This window comes from Nothoprocta perdicaria, unplaced genomic scaffold, assembly GCF_003342845.1.
Source record: "Nothoprocta perdicaria isolate Ctin4 unplaced genomic scaffold, notPer1 scaffold_3, whole genome shotgun sequence".
Lineage (NCBI taxonomy): Eukaryota > Metazoa > Chordata > Aves > Tinamiformes > Tinamidae > Nothoprocta > Nothoprocta perdicaria.
Window position 1 is genome coordinate 9,382,871 of NW_020455532.1, and position 17,840 is coordinate 9,400,710.

Here is a 17,840-nt window from a genome sequence, read left to right on the forward strand (position 1 = left end):
TAGATGTTCCCAAATCAGACCTTCCTCCCTGCCTATAGAAACACCAAGAGCAGCAGGTAAAATCTGTGGCTTTTTGCAGGCAATTTTGTTTTAAAAAAAAAAAAAAAAAAAAAAAAACCTTTGGACTGTTTTTTTCTCTCTCTCATTAAATAAAGATTTGTTTTAGGCAACTATCCAAATTTTCCCAGCAAGGTTCAAGTATCAGGGATTTCCTTTCCCTACCCTGCCCCCAAAATTAACAGGAGAGAGTAGGAATACAATATCCCAGAGTAACAATTAACCTTCAGCACTCTTGTTTGTCCCGGAGCAGATGCGAGTTCAGGAGGAGGAAATGCTCAACTGAACGTGCACTTAAGTGCTGTCCTTTACCATTCTTACTAGAGAATACCAGTTTATTAAAGTGTCCATCTGGGTCCATCTGGACCCAGTTCTGGAACAGGCTCTTGTGAAGCAATGTGAGGTAAATGTGGCTGCCCTTTTCCAAAGGTCTCACTGCAAGAGGACTTCTAAGAGAATTTTGCAATATTTAAAAATTAAAATTATGTACATAAATTGTTACAGTGAATGCCCCTGCCTATCCATTTGCAATTACCTGGCACATTCACTAAAGTTCAATGGCCTTCAAGAACTCCCACTTGGATGCAGAAAACATCATTTGGATTATCCAACAGCTGATAGCAATTCAGTATTTGGTTTCTGTGCAGTTCACCAAAGAGCTGGATACACAACTTAGAAACCAGCCTGCCAGAATTTCCTGCCTCCTGCTCATCTCGGTGTCACCATCTTCCCCAGCAGGGAAAAAATCCTCACTGTCCCAACTGTAGCAATTCTTGTTTAAGGGTGTTCTCCATCTTAAGGAAATGTTTTTAAGTGCTATGCCTACTTATTCAAAGAAAGAGAGATTATAGTAGGTTATTGCATTATTTACATCGTACGCAGCATCAGATTAAAATTTCCAAGGGAAAGCATCCCAACACCCGTCAGAAGCTATTCAAACAGATTAAATATATCCATYAGACTTCAATCCAGTCAGTGGGCTGGTTTCACCACTGCATGAAATAAATCTGGGCAGGCCAGGTTGGCTTGCCCTGCTCCCCCTTCTCTACCCAGCCTGGCTTAGAATGCTTCACTCAAATATTTTCTTTCACATGTTGCTGGCAAAAGCATCAAACCCCTAACAGAGCTTATATTACAGCTGACAAATCACAGTAATTCACAATCAGAGCTACTGTAGTTATTTGAGCAACTAGTGCAGCTACGGGGCTGAGAGTGACTGCATTGCAAAAATTACCTGCTAGGATTTCTTAGAGCTGCCAAGTAATTTGGGTTAATAACTCTTTTCCTTAGAGAGGCACCTTATGAAGACGGGAAGAGGAGACGGTGTCTCCTCTCTAGACCCATCTCAGCTATTGGAGGARCAAGATGACCAGGATTAAACTGAGGTCTATGATGCTGAGAAGGTGAAAACTGTTATTGTCAGTGAACRCAAGGCAAAGCCAATTTAACAGCTCTGGGGAGCAGCCAAGCTTAGGGGAGACGTTTAGCCCTACAAATAAAAGCGAGTAGGACAATGTCACTGCTTTCATCTGCCCCATCACCTGCCCTATCCCACCACAGCGCCCTCAGGCCTGTACTTCCCTCTGCAGGGAATGTTCCTGCTCCCATTTGCGAGCTACCGAGATATATTTTACAGTTTAGGAAGCTACACACTTTTTAAATAGTGGTTTAAATTCCTCGACACACAAGCATTGGAGAAACCTGAATAATCTGGTTGTAATGAAAAGTGAAACTCTCATCACCATTTCTAGGTATAAACACCAGTTCTGTTCAGGAGAAGTTTCAGGGCCTCTTTTTCTAAATTTAGCCGGGTTTCACCATTACTGCGGGATAACCAGGCACAGCCTGGATTCCTCTGGTTTGATTTTACCTTCTCTTTTAACACGTTTATTTATTTGTCTCTAGTATAGTAGTAGTAGTAGTAGTAGTAGTATAGAAGGTATTTTAAAATTGATATATTTGAGCTTTCACATTTGAAAACCTCAATTTTCAGCTTTCAAATTCAGGCTCCTCCAAATACTTTCTTATACCTTTACAGACTGGTGCATTGTCTGATAGACTTCATCTTCAAAGGCCACATTTCTTCAGCAGCAGCTTTATTCCACAGAGTTTGGGCCATGACACAAGGCTCTTTTGTGGGCACTTTGCTCCTGTTCTTTCTAGGATTCCTGTATCCAAACAGAAGTAACTTTAGAGAGAAAAGTACAAGACTGCTCTTTGTGTATTCAGCTAGCCAACTGTCATGATTTTATGAGGAGTCTCATGATAGTTGGTATTTCTCTTAAGACTCTAGACCTTGGAGCCACGTGCCTATACCGAGGTCTCAGGACTAATTAAGAGAGGAAGGTTTCTGGCTTGCACAGTGCGAGGAAAGCTGCAAAATAGTGAACCCAGAGCAGAAGAGAAAAGTCCCTGATCTGCTTTACAAAAGTCTGAAGTTTTAGGAGCTAAAATCCTAATTTGRGGGAAGAGAGGCAGAGGAGGTAGGACTCCATTGCCCAACATCGAGCTTGAGCTGGATGCTGCTGAAACACATCCTCTGAAACTCAGCCCTCTGAGTTTATTGTGTTTTGCTAATTGGAGTAAGAGGCCATTCAAATTTTCAATAGGAAAGAAGATTTGGGAAAACCCACACCCAGAAGATAGGATTAAGAAGAACTTCCTTGACTCCCAGCCCATCTCTTGCAGACCAGCTTGGAGGTTTAGGTSCTGTAATTCCATTCTAAAAATTCAAACACTGGCATGAAACCAAGCACCGTCAAAATACTGTCACTGACTCAGCGGACACTTGAGGAAAGGGACTAAAGGTGTCCTAGTAGCATAATGATCAACATTTAAGATCATCATATCCGAGGCTTTCCTGATGGGAGGACTAAGAGCATCTTTCAAGACAGCAGGCTGCTGTCAATCTATCTTTAAACCGAGGTGGTTTCACTTCCTTCCTCCATAGTGAAGCTTTTCAGGACAAGGATTTTTGGCCAATGCAGAAGGGTCTTCCCTTAAAACTCCTACGGGAAGACAGAGAGTGGCTAATCCAGATCGCAGAACAGGCCTTGCTCAGTCCAGTATTTTTTCCTATGTTGTAACAGCCATTTGATAACAAAGCGAACCTGCATTAGCAAGTCAGCCCATGGCAAAAAAAGAGTAATCCACTTAAGTTGGGTGGTTTCTGTGGTGCAATACAGTGTAACACAGCTTCCCCTCTGGCGGTGCTTGCTAGTATCTAGCACATGTTTTAAGTAAAACAAGTTTGTGAGGCTCAGACAAGAGACCACTTTGCAAACTTGTGTGTGCATGACTTGAAAGAGCGAGAAGAAAGCACACTCAGGACACGTTATTACAGGAGCTGGCAGCAGGCAAAGGAATCTTTTCCGGTTTTAACTGGTTTATTAGCAATATGACTTAGTACCTTAGATATCACTCCTGAGCTAGCACCACAAGATCTTCTCCAACCCATAGAGCTTATGCTAGAAGGGGCTGTCCTGGCCTATGCAGATAAAGCAGCCTAGAGTCTTCTAAATCCATGGGGTCTAGTTGGAGCTCATTATAGAGCCCAAAGTATGCTTCTCTTGAGAAAAGTTAATGTGCAAACTCTTCACACTCTTAAACAGGCCCCAAAATGCACCTGAATACAGGGCACGATTACAGCAGAGCATGTCACTGTTGCAAATACTTCGCAAGGTTTATGTCRTTCCTCCTTATGTGTCTCCTACTAYGCACTGCTCCTAGAACGCGCGCGTTTATTATTTTATGGGATTTTGCAAGTGAAACTAGGATGCGTTTGTACAAGACATGAGGCATCTGCTACAGAAACTTCAGCCTTTCGCAGCTCTCAGTCTGCTCTGCCAGAACCCTCGCTCCTGAGCTGTGATCACCACTGAAAAGTCATATGGAGCTCCCTTGCAGCACACACTGCATTGCTTCACCCTGCCCTTAGCAGCAAACAGCTAAGGCACCAACTCCTTACACTGCAAAGGAGGAATAAACTCAACCACACAAACCCTTGCAGCAGGGATCTTGGAGCTCTTTGACCTCTTTGTCCTTTTTTTTTTTAGGACAGTGAATTTTGAATTCACATTTCCTGTCCCAATTTCACTAGTCACTACTTATGTAGGGCCTAGATCACCRCTTACTGGAAAGGCTTCAGCAACCCCATTTGAGCATACTCCACTGGGATGAAAGTRTCATGAAAAAATCCCATATTCACTGTATTTACTAGAGAATAAATACAATCCATGAAACTTTTCTTCTTTTTTTTTTTAATTAATCCTACCTTGAGCAGCTGCTTATCACCTGCTTCCTCCTAGCTGAGAAGATGTCATCCTAAGATGATATCTCACATGCTTCCTTTTTCTAACTTCCTCTCCCATCTCTATCTCAGGCCATGCAAGCAGGGAACAAAAGGAACCTCAAGCCTGCCAGCACATTGCTTTGATGTCTACCACTTCACAATAGTTAGCTAGCTCTTGCTTGGTAAACCTTCTCATGAGATAAAAGTTCTGCTCTCCATAATCTCTCCCCAAAATAACAGCTACCTGAATGGAAAACTTCCATTAAAATAAAATCCTCCCTTTCCCTCTCTCTAGGTTCCACTTGCTGAGGAGAGGTCTATGTTTTCTGTGCTGGACATCACCTGTTTTGCCCCCAACAAGTTGATTAGGATGAGAGATTTTCTTTCTGTCTACTTTTCATGAATATTTAATGCTACGYGTGCTTCTGCAGACAGCAATTTTGAGGTCCAGGCATGCTGAGAGGACTCTTCAAAGGGTTTTGCTCCCTTCCTGMAGGATCTTGGGGATAAGAACATGTTGCATGTCAAGAGCATGTTGCACTGTCAAGCGCTCACAAGCAATTGCTGCATGTGGAAGGATAATAGGAAGTGCAGTGGCAAATTGAAGAGCAGGAGGGATAATATCAGGCTCCATCTAGCAGTCTTTATACCAGCACCCACTGGGGAGGAAGGACAGTCATGCAGTTAAAATATGAGCTTTGTACTCAGCCTTTGGCTTTTCCATAGGCTTCCTGTATAACCTCCAAGAAACTCATTTGGAGACAGTTGTTTTTGAAGGCCTTCAGGCAGGTAAAATGACAAGGAAAAAGCTTTGGAAATCTGCCTTGTATGTTTGCCTCAGTTTACCACATGCAAAAACAAAAGTAATGATATTACTTATTCTATTCCACTTGTCCTGGCTTCTCTCAGACAGGAGGTGCAGGGCAAGGGGCACCTCAGAGCAGAGCTTCACACCCAACATAGAGCATGGGCTGATCAGTTGAGCAGCTCTGCCTCTCTGTGGGGTCTGTGGCACTGGTCAGGCCAGGACTGGTGCTTGGGGAAAGGCTGGAAGTGCCACTTGCACCAAGGGCAGGTGCTGGTGTGCAGAGGTCCTGCTCCCTGCAGGTCCTTGCACAAGATAGGGAGCACCCAGAGAAGGTCCTTGAGGTGTTTGTGCATTTGGCCTTCCTTAATTCGAAATCACTTGAGGGTGTTCCTTGATGGGCAGGAGGGACTTTGTAAAGCCTTGTGAAAAATCTGTACTAAAGAACTTTGGATTAGTTATTTTAACCTATCAGTTTATCGAGACTTTGGCATGAATTCTGCAGCAATTCTCCCCAAAGACTTCTGTGATTCGATCCTTCTTTTTCTTTTTCCAAAGCACTGTATACTTTAATTAATAGCTTTTATATTTTAGAGTAGCCAAAGGCACACTAATTTAACCAGAAAAATGTATATATTGACACACCTTTAAGGCAGTAAACTTTTCTGCATATTAATATTGAAAAGAACCTCATTAATTAGGCAGTCACACACACACAAATCTTCTGATAGAATAAGTGCATTGAAAGTTTTAGTCACTTGGGACAAGTTCTGCCTGGAGCAAAGCTGCAAAGTTAATGCTCTGTATTAGCTCTGGCAATCAACCCCCAAACTGGCTGCATCCCTCAAGGCCAGTCGTTCCATWTGATCAGGTTGCAAAGCAAATTAGCATTCCCTTTGCCCTGGCTATGATGCTTCCTATTCTTTCCATGAATGATTTTTCGGGCTCCCTTGCCCAGGAGATGCTGGTTTTACTACCTACCTTTTCCATGATGTTTGCCCCAGTGGAAGGTATGATGTCCTGCGTTTCTGGAGCTAGCTGGAACTTGCACAAGAGGCTGCCCTGCTTCTTGCACTAAGAAGAAGGATTTGTTGTGCATTACCAGGAGTTTGCTTTAGTGGCYACTGTCTTTGCTGTTCACCTTGCAAATTCTGACTTTTTTGTTTGAAAAACAACCCCCATTGACATAACATGGGTCTCGCACTTCAGGGTAGTGCTGCATTTCCAGAGATGACAGCCAGASTCTGCAGAGATGGTTTGCAGTAGCTGGTCCTCCTAGAGGAGTCTTTGCAAAGACTCACAAAAAGCCCAAGATGAAGCAGGGAGTTTCATATAGGGTGTTTCTCACATACTCAGAGCCATCMCATGGAGGCTTCAGTGGATCTCGTCCTTCTGCCCCCTCAGACCCCAGCATTAGCAGTGATGATTGGAGTCTTGCAGGGCTCAGGGCTCTTGCAACCTGAATTTCTTTGCTGTGGAAACTAGGGAGASAGGGGAGAGACAGTCTCAGAAAGACCCGGTATCAAAAAATTCATGAACTAAGAAATTCCCCTGGGTTTTGTACTTCAGACACAGCAAAAGAGCACCTGCTGGTGTAACTGCTGAACTAGTCTTTGTCCTGGAGGTTTTTCAACAGCTTCTATTTTTCTGTTTATTTTGAAGTTAGCCATAGAAAAACATGTGTAAAAAAAATAAGACAGTGATAATACTTTTGCATTTTTTGAGAGAGGCAAGGTCTTCTCCACTCCCCCTCTTCTCCTATTTCATGCAATCTTTCACCAAAAAATAATTTCTGATTTTCAGGAAAAATGCCTTACAAGGTACAAAGGCATCAATCAATTTGGCTAAAATGTGAGCCTTCCCAAACTTTCCTGAACTGAATGAGTCTGTTAGTCTTGCTCTTGTAATCCTGTCTTGCTCTTGTAATTGGTGACAAATGCATGGACAGTCAACTCTAATGAGCTCTACAAACCTGTTATTCTGACCTGATTCATCATGTGCTTTGAGCAGAGAACTAAACTTCACACAGGTACCCAAACTGAACAAGAACTTTATCAGCTATAGTTTGCCACTGATTTCCAYGAGTTATTGCTTATTTTCATCTGTGCAATCAAGAGGAAAGTCAAATCTGTTTCTTCTGATGTCCACAGAACAGTGACATCAGAACCAGTCTCGTTAGCACTCACGGGAGATGTTGGTACAGCCTGGGAAGCGAACACGCAGCTTCCRACTTCTTAAAATTTAATGACACAGTTTATAGGGCTTTGATCCTCTAAGTTATCTTTACTTACAAGCAAGCTCATGAAAGTCAATGGAACCTATTTACAATCTAGAAAGTTAAACACAGGAGTCAGTCAGTGCAAGATCTATAGCCAAGAAACCAATACTGCTCTGTACAAATGTCATAACATTTTCTGAAAGTTAATAAATGAAGAAATTGTGTTCTTTTCACTAGATATTGAAAGGAATTGGCTCCTCTGTGCCTCCCAGAAGTGTCCCTCATGGGCTGGGAGGAGATTTCAGGCCTGGAATTGAATAAATATTATTCTGTACTTTGAGTTGTTCCGTACATTTCTCCTGGTAGCTGTGCTTCTCTTTAAAATTCTAGAGGGCCGTTCAATAATCCTATGGAATTGCTCTAACTGTCAATGAAGTGCCTCAGGCCATTTTCTTAGGTTTTAGGCGTAGTTTAGCAGCAGCTTACTTGAGGGAAACAATGCAGGAAAGGAAGATCTCCTCCTCGCCAGCTGCAGTTACACCGTGGGCAGCTTTCTGTTGTGTGTATGTGTCCACAGAAGAGCTGTTAAACAAGTCAAACCAGCATGCTGATCCCAAAGCAACTAACATGCTCCTCTGTCCTGCAGATCTTTATAGATGAAGAAATGGTTTTCCATTTCTTTGTGTCACTTCTCTTCTTCTCATGGAAATGTAGGAGTTTCTCTGTTCAGAGAAACAGCTAATCCATTCACACTTCCATACTGGCAGATGCCTTTCATGGAAAAACTGAGCTGGAACTTTTTAGGTTTGGCAAAGCTAAGAATTACTGGAGATGGGGTTTTGACACAGCATTTGGTTACCTTACCAATGGGCGGCGTTACMAGCATTGCCTATAAATACATGCCATTGTGCTGGGAGGTATTGTAAAACATAATTAAAGCCAAGCTGCTGCTGTCAACGTTGACAGACAAGAGTGGCGTCACCAGCCTGCGCTGCCTTGCCAGGATGAGGTAGGACTGCTCTAATCCTAAAGGAAGAGTCTGGGTGTCCTACCAGCTTAGCAGAAGACGCTGAAACAGCCCAAGTTTTCCTGGAGCGAAGCCCTGGAAGCACATGGGCTGAAACCAAGGAGCAGTGTAATGTGCCTGTACTCACCAGGGCTTTATCCCCGAGCCTGGTGATCTCACCTCTTTCAGTTTCTCTGCAGATCAAACCCAATCCTTTCCACAAATGACACACCAAATCAACTGGTTAAAAAGGCCTATTTCGAAAGGTAAAACTCCAAGAACGATAGGTTCCATTGGCAGTTTTATTTTGTTCGTTACTGACAAAAAATACTTCCCYGGCGCCTGACAAGATAAAAAAAAAATGAATAATTGTCTGAGAGTTGGGTGGTTCTCCGGATTCTTTGCTCAGTTACTAACCCCAAGCTAATGATAAATGCATCAGCCCTGCTGCTTTGGGTGTCTGCTAGTCTGTGCCCCTGCCTGCTCCATGCCTGTCCTTGCTTGCCCCCGTGCCTGTAGGAAAGGCCCAGCACTCGGCAGAGGCGTAGGGCCAGCCTTGCCCTATAGGGCACATGGTCTTGCCCCAGTGCACCTGCAGAAGAAAGAGGCCTTTCTTGATCTGGGCAAGGCACGTGGCTCACCGCACCAGGATGAAAGAAAAATAAAGACCTGTCTTGATTTACGTGAAACTTGGCATTGAATTTCATATGTGGTTTTAAGCACAGGGCATCATGCTGCATTGAACTGCAGTTGCCYGAGTTGCTAGCGGGCAGCAGAGCCCTGGATCCAGCTGGAGAAGAAGAGCCAAGCAACAGGATGCTGAAAATCACCCATGGGAACAGGGAAGCAGCAGCAAGCACTGCCCAGGTAGTGCTCCCAAGAGTTCTCCTACCAGCTTCCTTCTCCTGAAGTTTTATTTGCCACACTTGGCTGGAGGACGCTGGATGTTGCACTGGAGGATGCAGTTTGCCTGGCTTGGCCAAGCAGGGGACGTGGAGCTGTGTCCTGCTGCCCCACAGAGAATCACAGAATCTTCAAGGTYGGAAGGGACCTCTAGAGATCATCTAGTCCAACCTTCCCGCTCAAGCAGGCACACCTAGAGCATGTGGCACAGGGTGGCATCCAGGTGGGTTTGGAAGACCTCCAGAGAAGGAGACTCCACCATCGTTAAGCACCAGCTAAGGACTGTAGCAACGGACCCACCTTGTTCCCCTCTAAAATGCTCTGATGAGTTGGAAGGAATTCGTCCTCCTGATTCCCAAGCATCACTGCGTTATCTCTCAGAAGCCCCCTGAAAATGATGGGGATAACCCGACCCTTAGCCTCTCCTGCCTCCTGTCACTCCTGCAGGCTGGAGCTCCCGGGCTCTAGGGGCGCTAGTGTAAAAAATTTGGTTTCAAAGCATGGTGAGCAGAAAATCACAACTATTTCCCCACTAAATATTTTGGAGATAAAGAAAATATGCTAGCTTTTTCCTTTCTTTTTTTTTGGGGGGGGGGGGGGGGGCAGGGGAGAAACTTTCCAGCTGTTTGCTTAAAAACAGACAAGCCCCAAAGCAGAAAACATCCAAATTCTGGCCATTTGCAGTGTTTTCAAATTATTCTTTCAGTTTGGGAATTACTTTTTGATGTTGCTGAAAACCAAACTGTTTAGTTATTTGCTTATTTAATAGTTTGAGCAAAACACATGGAAAAGACTTGGCTTCATCTGAATGTGGTTTGGGAACATTTTAAAATTCTCAAATATTTTGCAGGAGGAGAAATCCCTTTCTACCCAACTCAGCCATCTGTCTGCTATCATAATACTCACTTTTGCTTGCTTATTTTATCCTTTTGATTCTTACATTTGCACTGATTCTGAACTTCTCTGGACAGGGACTTTACCTCCCTCTACAATTGTTCAGCACCCTGCATATTTATAATACTATTCTAGCACAGATAAGAAATAGTACCAACGGATTTGAAAATGTATATTTAAGTCCAAGGGCTATTTGAGATTCCCCGTTCAATTTCATAGAATAATTACTGTTAAAATCTACACAGACTTGCAATTTTCAGTCTTTACTGTGGATTTTTCCCCCAGGGTTCAGTCAAAATGCTATTTTTTTTTTCTAGAAGTTTTTAGAAGCGTTTTTCTTGATCATCCCTCAGGACATAAGAATGCATTGGCCTCGATTCTTTGGCTTGTGGAAGCTGCATATAAAAACCCTTGAAAAACTGGGATCATTGGCCCTGGCTTAAAACATTCTGAGGTTCCATTTAGACATCCAGAATTTACTCAAAGTGCTCAAGCCTAGAAACACAAGTTTTTCTCCCTCGGGAAGACGGAATTCCTAGCAGCACTTCCTGGCTGCTGCTCGTGGTAGTGTCSCTGGGACAATAATCATTGTTGCAGCGTTTTGATGCTTCTCCTTCTGGCCCTTGCTGAAAAGTAGGAAGTGCTGAAGTGCCTGAAAACATAATTAACACTACTAAAACTTCGATCGTTACTTTCATTAATGCATCTGAAAAYGTTTCAACTATGTCACTTAATTATACCTCCCAGAGTTTCTTAATATTGCTGCTTTATTATGGGTGGAGCTGATTGTACCACCTCTGATGACAGCAGTGTGGCACTTTGTGTGACAAACAAGTGCATTTAAGATAACTGAGCTACCCCACGTTGCAGGATGGTCAATGGTAGAACCTGGAGCAGAAGCCAATCTTCGTAGCTTCAACTTGCTGTCTCCTGTTGTAGATAATATTTTAGCAAAAAAATACAGTTTTTAAGAAAGTCGATTGCCAGTCTGGATTCTGGTTTGCTAACATTTTCATGTGTCTTGGGTAACCAAATTGTTAATTACCCAATTAAAATATGACATTGCAGCATGCTGGAGATGACAGACTTGTGGTGTCTCTGTGTGGCTATTGTTACTCGGCTATCAATTTCTTCCTAATCTGTCAGCCAATTTCTCTCCATTTGAAATTATGCTCAAAAACACAAAGTTTAAGTTTTATGAAAATAAGTCAATAGGTTGAGGAGAGGGATTTTTGTCCGTGTTCCTACTAATGCTGCTGTAGGAGCTCATCTCATATGAAACATCAGAAAACTGACTCAGTCATGACCTACCCAACCAACACCATTGTTGGTTGTGCCACTCACAGGACGCTATTTCTGACTGTGAATCATCTCACTCACGCACTCCACACACGGGCACTTTCTCTCCTCTCACCACAAGCCTTACTGGACATGAGGGTTTGCTGCAACTGCRTAGATACCCTCCTAATCTCTTTCTTTTGGTGTCTTGTTTATTACTGAGTAACAGGCATCATCCTTCACTCTGTCCCCTGCTCTGATTTTATGCCATCCAGCTCTTTCAAAGTCTTCTTCATTAAATAATTAATTGCTTTTAGGTGATTCACTGTGCCTATCTTACTTTTTTTTGGGGTTCAATTTAAGTTTTGCCAGCAAATGTCCCTAGAATATGGTCACTGTCACCTAAACGCTCTCTTGTTATTGTTATTATTGTTATTATTGTTATTATTGTTATTATTATTGTTATTATTGTTATTATTGTTATTATTGTTATTATTGTTATTATTGTTATTATTATATCTTGTTATATGTTATTGTCTGATCCATTTTTAATATCACTTTTCTGCAATTTGGCCTCTGTGCATGTAGTCTTTTTCTGAAGGCCTTTGGAGAATCTCTGTTTACAGCCTGCTGATTTGGAAATCACCTTTTCCTCAGCACAAAAAAAGATCAGCAAGACACAAGGCAAAAATTACATCAGCCCTCCACTTCTGCTGGGATGATTTATAGCACATTCCTCCTTCAGTTCATTCTTTTCCACCTTTTTTTTCTCTTTTTTTTTTCCTCTGGTCGAAATGGTCCAGAGGACAAAGGTGAGAGTTGGTTCATGCCCAAAACTCCCAAATGTGCAGAGATGTAGGCCAGACCAAGACACAGGGGTTAAATCTATAGAGGGATCTCTGGTTTAATTTTCCCCAGGCCTGGCGTAATGTTTCCTCTTATGTAGTTTCCTCTCAAGTTTTTATCCTGCAGTTTGAGGCAAAATCATTCTGAAGTCTCCCACGCCCTCCTTGTCATCTTTGCTCGGTGCCATCTCAACTGTTTTAAACCTTTCATTGCTCAAAAACCCACTTCCACCTTTCGTATTCCCTCACCTCTTTCGCACATGTCTGTGGCCTTCAGCCCCTCTGGCCTCTATTCCTCCCCAGACTTTGGTTAGGTCTGATGTTGAAATCTCCTCTGTGTGCAGACGCTGCTAGTTCCCCTTTCCAGGTTGTCATGGTTCTCATGTTGTTGTAAGAAAACAACCGATCGTGTTCCTACCGCAAATCACTGTGAGACCATTTAGGGCAGCTCGGCCTCCTTATCTGAGATCAAATCAAGGCCAGAACTCACAAACCTGTGCCACAAACTCTGGGGAGCCTGGATCCAATTCTGCATATCATGGCAAGACTGAGAAGCACCAGAGATGCACATTTTTTACTCCACCACTTGTATCCCCAGTGCACGCAGTTATATTAAAGAACTTCTCGCCAGCCTGCAACAAAGATCTTAATTAAAACCATTAGCATGTCACAGGAAAAGGGCAGATGACAATGAAAGCTCCCACTAATAGTCTAGATCTCTTGAATAACAGTGATTTTTAGGTCAAATGAACTAAGTATGCCTTCCTAGGCAGTACATAGCTCCCTGTGCTACAGAAGAACAYCCTATAGTACCTTTTCCTGGGAAGTCTCCTTCCTGATTCCAAAGGGAAGAATCGGCTTAACCTTACTTTCAGGAGACAAGATCCACAAGCATGGAGAGAAACCAGGGAAATTTTAAACTATTCTTCTTTGGATATCAAGTCATTTCACAAATTTGCAGAAAAGAGGCCTCAAGAAAAGCTCAGATTTTCATGTCCTAAGCGCCTGAACAGCAATGCCCATTTTTTACTTGTCACCATTCTCCAAGGACAGCATTGGTTAGTTAGCTGCTTTTTCACGCAGCTAACTTCTCTTCTGCTCCCTCTGCCCTGGGACCTTCAGAAYTGCTCCTTTTCCCCTGCAGCTGGTTCTTCTGCTCGTGTTCTCAGGAGCTCCAAGCACACAGCTCTTCATTATCTTTTGTAAACTTGCRATTTAGCTCTGCTGGTGTTCCTGTTGCAACATCCCATAGCAAGCCCCCGTAGCAGGGTCTCTGAAGAGCTGTACAATTATAATGCAAATGTGTAAAGGGTGGCTGTAAATCTGGAGGTGCAGCACTGGGCTGGGTTTGGCAGGCTCACAAGTGGCAGGCTTGGGTGGGTGCGGATTTCTGCCTGAATAATTAATATATCCCTAGAAGCATTATTTAAAGCTTGGGTGTCAGAGGAGATTTAGTTGATTTTTAATATTTCCTGTAACTTACAGATCTCATTATTACCCAGTTATTGTTTCCTAACCTCTCTGGAAAGTTACTATCTTCCACTCACTGGCGAGTTGTAGCTCTGTGAACATGTTAAATCTCTCATCCCATTCCAGAGTATTTCCAGCCCTTCAGCGAAGTGTTTGCAGTCTTGTCACTCCATGTGGTTTATCGTCCAAAACCCAGCTAAGGTGAATAAACTTGCCTTGCAACATCTATTTTTTTAAGGGAAAATGGCATATAATCCATCCAGCAAAACAGGGAGTAACTGTAAAATTACAGACASAGTTAAAATGCAGCTCCCAGATTTCAGAGATCCAGGGCTCTGCTAAGCCAGTCCCATTCCAGCCACTGATCCTGCAGCTACAAGTTAACCAAGCAGGGAGGGAAGTGTGAAGAGATATAGGAGACTTAAGTAAATATGTCAGGCCCAGGGACTGCTATACAACGTCAACATTTTGTAATGAGTTAAGAAAGAAAGAAAATAAAGCAAAGTGTGCGGGAATTCTTGTAGCAGCCAAGTGATACCCCCAGAGTTTGGAGAAGTGCATGTGGACTATGTGGAGCGTCATGTGAAATGACAAGCGATGTGTCCATTTACCACAGCTGAATATACCGTTACAATTAGCACAATAAAAATATAGGCTGGAGTTTTCCAAGTACAAAAAGTGCATCCTGAAATGCATGTTTAGGAAAAGAAAAGGATATCAAATCTATAGCGGCTCCTGACATTTGGCAAGAATTTTGTCACAGCACAAATTTGCCCATTCCCTTAAGATACCATTGCTCATGCACCAATAGGCATGAGGTGATTTCTGCTTCTCTGGCACTGTGACCACTTTCTGTAGACTCTGCCCTGTAAAAATAAACTGAATGGAGTATTTCTTTCCCCTTGGATTTTCTCACTCAGGAAACACCTATGCCCAAAGCCTTAGCTGGTGTAAATCTGCAAAGCTCCTTTGACTTCAGTAATGTGATGCTAAGTTCCACCATCACAGAACCTGACCTGTTATTTTGGCTGAGCTTGTAAATTATGTTTTTGGACCAATTGTTAGGTACTAATCCTCCAATTTGCACATACAGACAGTCTGAGTACTCCCATGTGAGCTTTGGTCTGAGCAAAACCGTAGCCAACATAAAGTGAGTGGGCAAGCATCTAGGTGTGTAATTCGAAGCATGTAAATGCAGAGGCCGAGTTTAGATTTCCCTAAAATGCAGCCATTTATTTTATTTATTTATTTATTTTTTGCAAACTCCTCACACACGCAAACCACACACACATGGTCCCTCAAAGCCCATACTTGCAAAAACAGCTGCAAGAGAATGGAAGACAATGAGTCATTCCTACCAGGACAGAYTGAGATTAAGTCCCAAACTGTCAAAAATGAAACCTACATGGACACTCATGCACTGTCTTTGTGGCCAGAGGAGGCTCCACTATATCAGTCCTAAAGAAGAAGGAAGGTTCCTAGCCAGGAACTTGAAAACCTAAAACATTCAGTTTTTCACTTAAAAAAAAAAAAAAAAGTAGGTTCAGGGCTTTTACTTTAATTATTTGACTCATTTCTGAGAATAGCTGTGCAAGCTACTTAGAATAATCTGAATTCTCACCAGGCTTGTTAAGAGTGAGATGTGTCCAGCAAAGCCATCCTTGGCTGGCTCCACCTGCAAGCCCTCTCACTGACCTCGGTGAGCTGGCCGGTGGGAAGAGGTTCACCCCTGTAGTTATTGCAGTATTTTATTTACTATGGTAATGATGCCATGACACAAAGAATCAGGAACTGTGAAATAAATACCTGTGAGTTTGGGTGTGCCTGCAAAGCACTTATAAGTGCTCTGAAAACAGAATAAAAGGAGGCAGGACTCATTGCCCAATTGGTGTTGATTCTCAGTACGAAACAGTCCATGGCGAGTCAAGAGCAACTTTCCTTCTCTTGCTTCCATCTCTCCTCTTCTGTGGGGCCTGAAGTCACCGCATGCCCAGGAGCTGCAGCCTGTTCTCATCTTCCATGTGTGAATAAGCAGCGATGAGGCTGCAAAAGCCACATCATCGGTGACGGCAGCGAGAGCCAGCCAAGGAGAGAGGCAACAGGGGACACATCTCCATTCCCACCCCACTGGCAGAGCACAGAGGTGGTTTGCAACTCCTGGGCTACCAGGTTTGGGAATCAGGGTCAGCAGGGGATTAGCTGAGAGCTACGGGAAAAGCTGGATGTATCTGAGCCCCCCAGGCTCAGCTGGGAGGGCCACACAGGCTGCACACCACAGCTCTGCACCCGACTGCTTCACCCAGGATTGAGTTAGTTCATTAATTCCCAAGGATTTATGAAGCTCCACCTTCATGGACTTAACTCGACACAACATCAGGAGGTGCTCCAGCACATCCAAGGAGTACTAAAGAGGGACTAACTACCTGCCAGAGAGGCTTAAATCTGAAGTCCGATTTCTTCATTTCGTTCCTTGCGGTGCCGTGTGACTCAGCAGAATGAAGAGGGTGACAAGATGGTGACTCTCTTGTTGGCGAGATTCCCCCAAAGAGTCTCCTCTTTTGCTGCGCCTGCCTTTCTGCCTTCTAGCCTGTGCAATCCTTCCAACACCTGCCATTTAAACCAGTTAGAGCTTAAATCAGCTAGAGTGCATCTATTAGGAGAGATGCTATTTTTTAAATTGTTTTTTATTCTCCTTTCACTCCTTTTTTTATTTAGTCTTACAAATTTAATTGCATTTTAAAAACCTCGTCCTAACACCAAGCTAAAGCAAGGACCTCACTAAGAGGGAATCAGGTCTGCTGGAGACCTCCTGTTCACTTTGGAGACCCTTGGTCAGTTCTGAAGGACCTAAAGTCTTCTTGCCTTGGGTGGCAAAGGTAAAAGTAGTGTGAGTGAAGGGGAGGTCAGAGATGCTTCCAAGAAAGAAAAAAATGGCTAAAGGTCGTCTTGAGGGAAAGGATGATGATTTCTGTGCCACCTCATGTGTCTGTTTAACAAAATTATTAATAACATAAAAATAGCAAAGAAGCAGGGATGGGCAAAGCCAAACAAGAGGACCTGCCTGAATTCCCAGTCGGGTTTTACACACCCCAGTGATGATGATTCACTGTCTGGTTTTCCCTTCGTTCCATTCCTTCGGCAGTCGGCAGCTTCCTAAGGCTCGGGGAGCCCTGCCTGTCTTTTCACTTTTCCTGACCCTTTTGCTCGTTTCTCTGGGTATTTTCTCAGCAATGACAAAAACTCCAGAGAATTTGGCCTCTGCTTTTTCTCTGTTATTTAAATTAATTTTATTGATTTATGCTAGAAATTACCTAAGTGCTTTAAGAGCATGAATGAGTAAAGAAAGCATTATGATTTTGTCAGATCTCACCTCACCACTAACAGGGCCCTTTGCAAAGCTTATAAAAAATGTCCCTGTGGAAAGAGATATGTCACAAAATGAAACCAACCCCCTTTATTCCTTTTCTCTTTCTTTTTCTCACTTTTTTTTTTTTTTTCTTTCAGATGCCTTCAGGTGACACTACCAGGGGAATAAAGAGGCAAGGTAAAGCCTGTATTGGTAAAGCCTATATGTCTTTCTTCTGCTTATTTACATCATTATTCTGTTCTGGTTCTAACCCAGGTTGCAAGGTGGGCAGGAGGGAGGGCAGGGTGGATGCCTGACAGGGTGGGCTCCCCTGTCACCCCTTGTGCATCCGCTTAGGTGCCCCGGAGCCAAGGGCGAATAATTTATTTTTTGGTTTGGCTGCTGAAACTGAGAGGCAGGGGGAAATTCAGTAAGATTCAGACCAAAATGACCCTCCTCGCATGCACATATGCATATGTTTAATTTTGTTTTCTTTTCTTTTTGCTTTTAACTAGGCAGGACAACAGATAGCTTTGCTGCTATAAGCCTCATGCATGTRTTTTGCTTTTGTGCTCTTGTATTTTGTACCCAGTGCTGAGCTCTAAGCTGTAAGACACAACTGGCGCAGGAGAAACATCCTGCCGTGATCCTGAGCAGACCTAAGACCACGGCACAGCAAGGCAGCTCAGATCAACTTTCCCTCACCCCGCTCGGTCCTGCAGCGCGA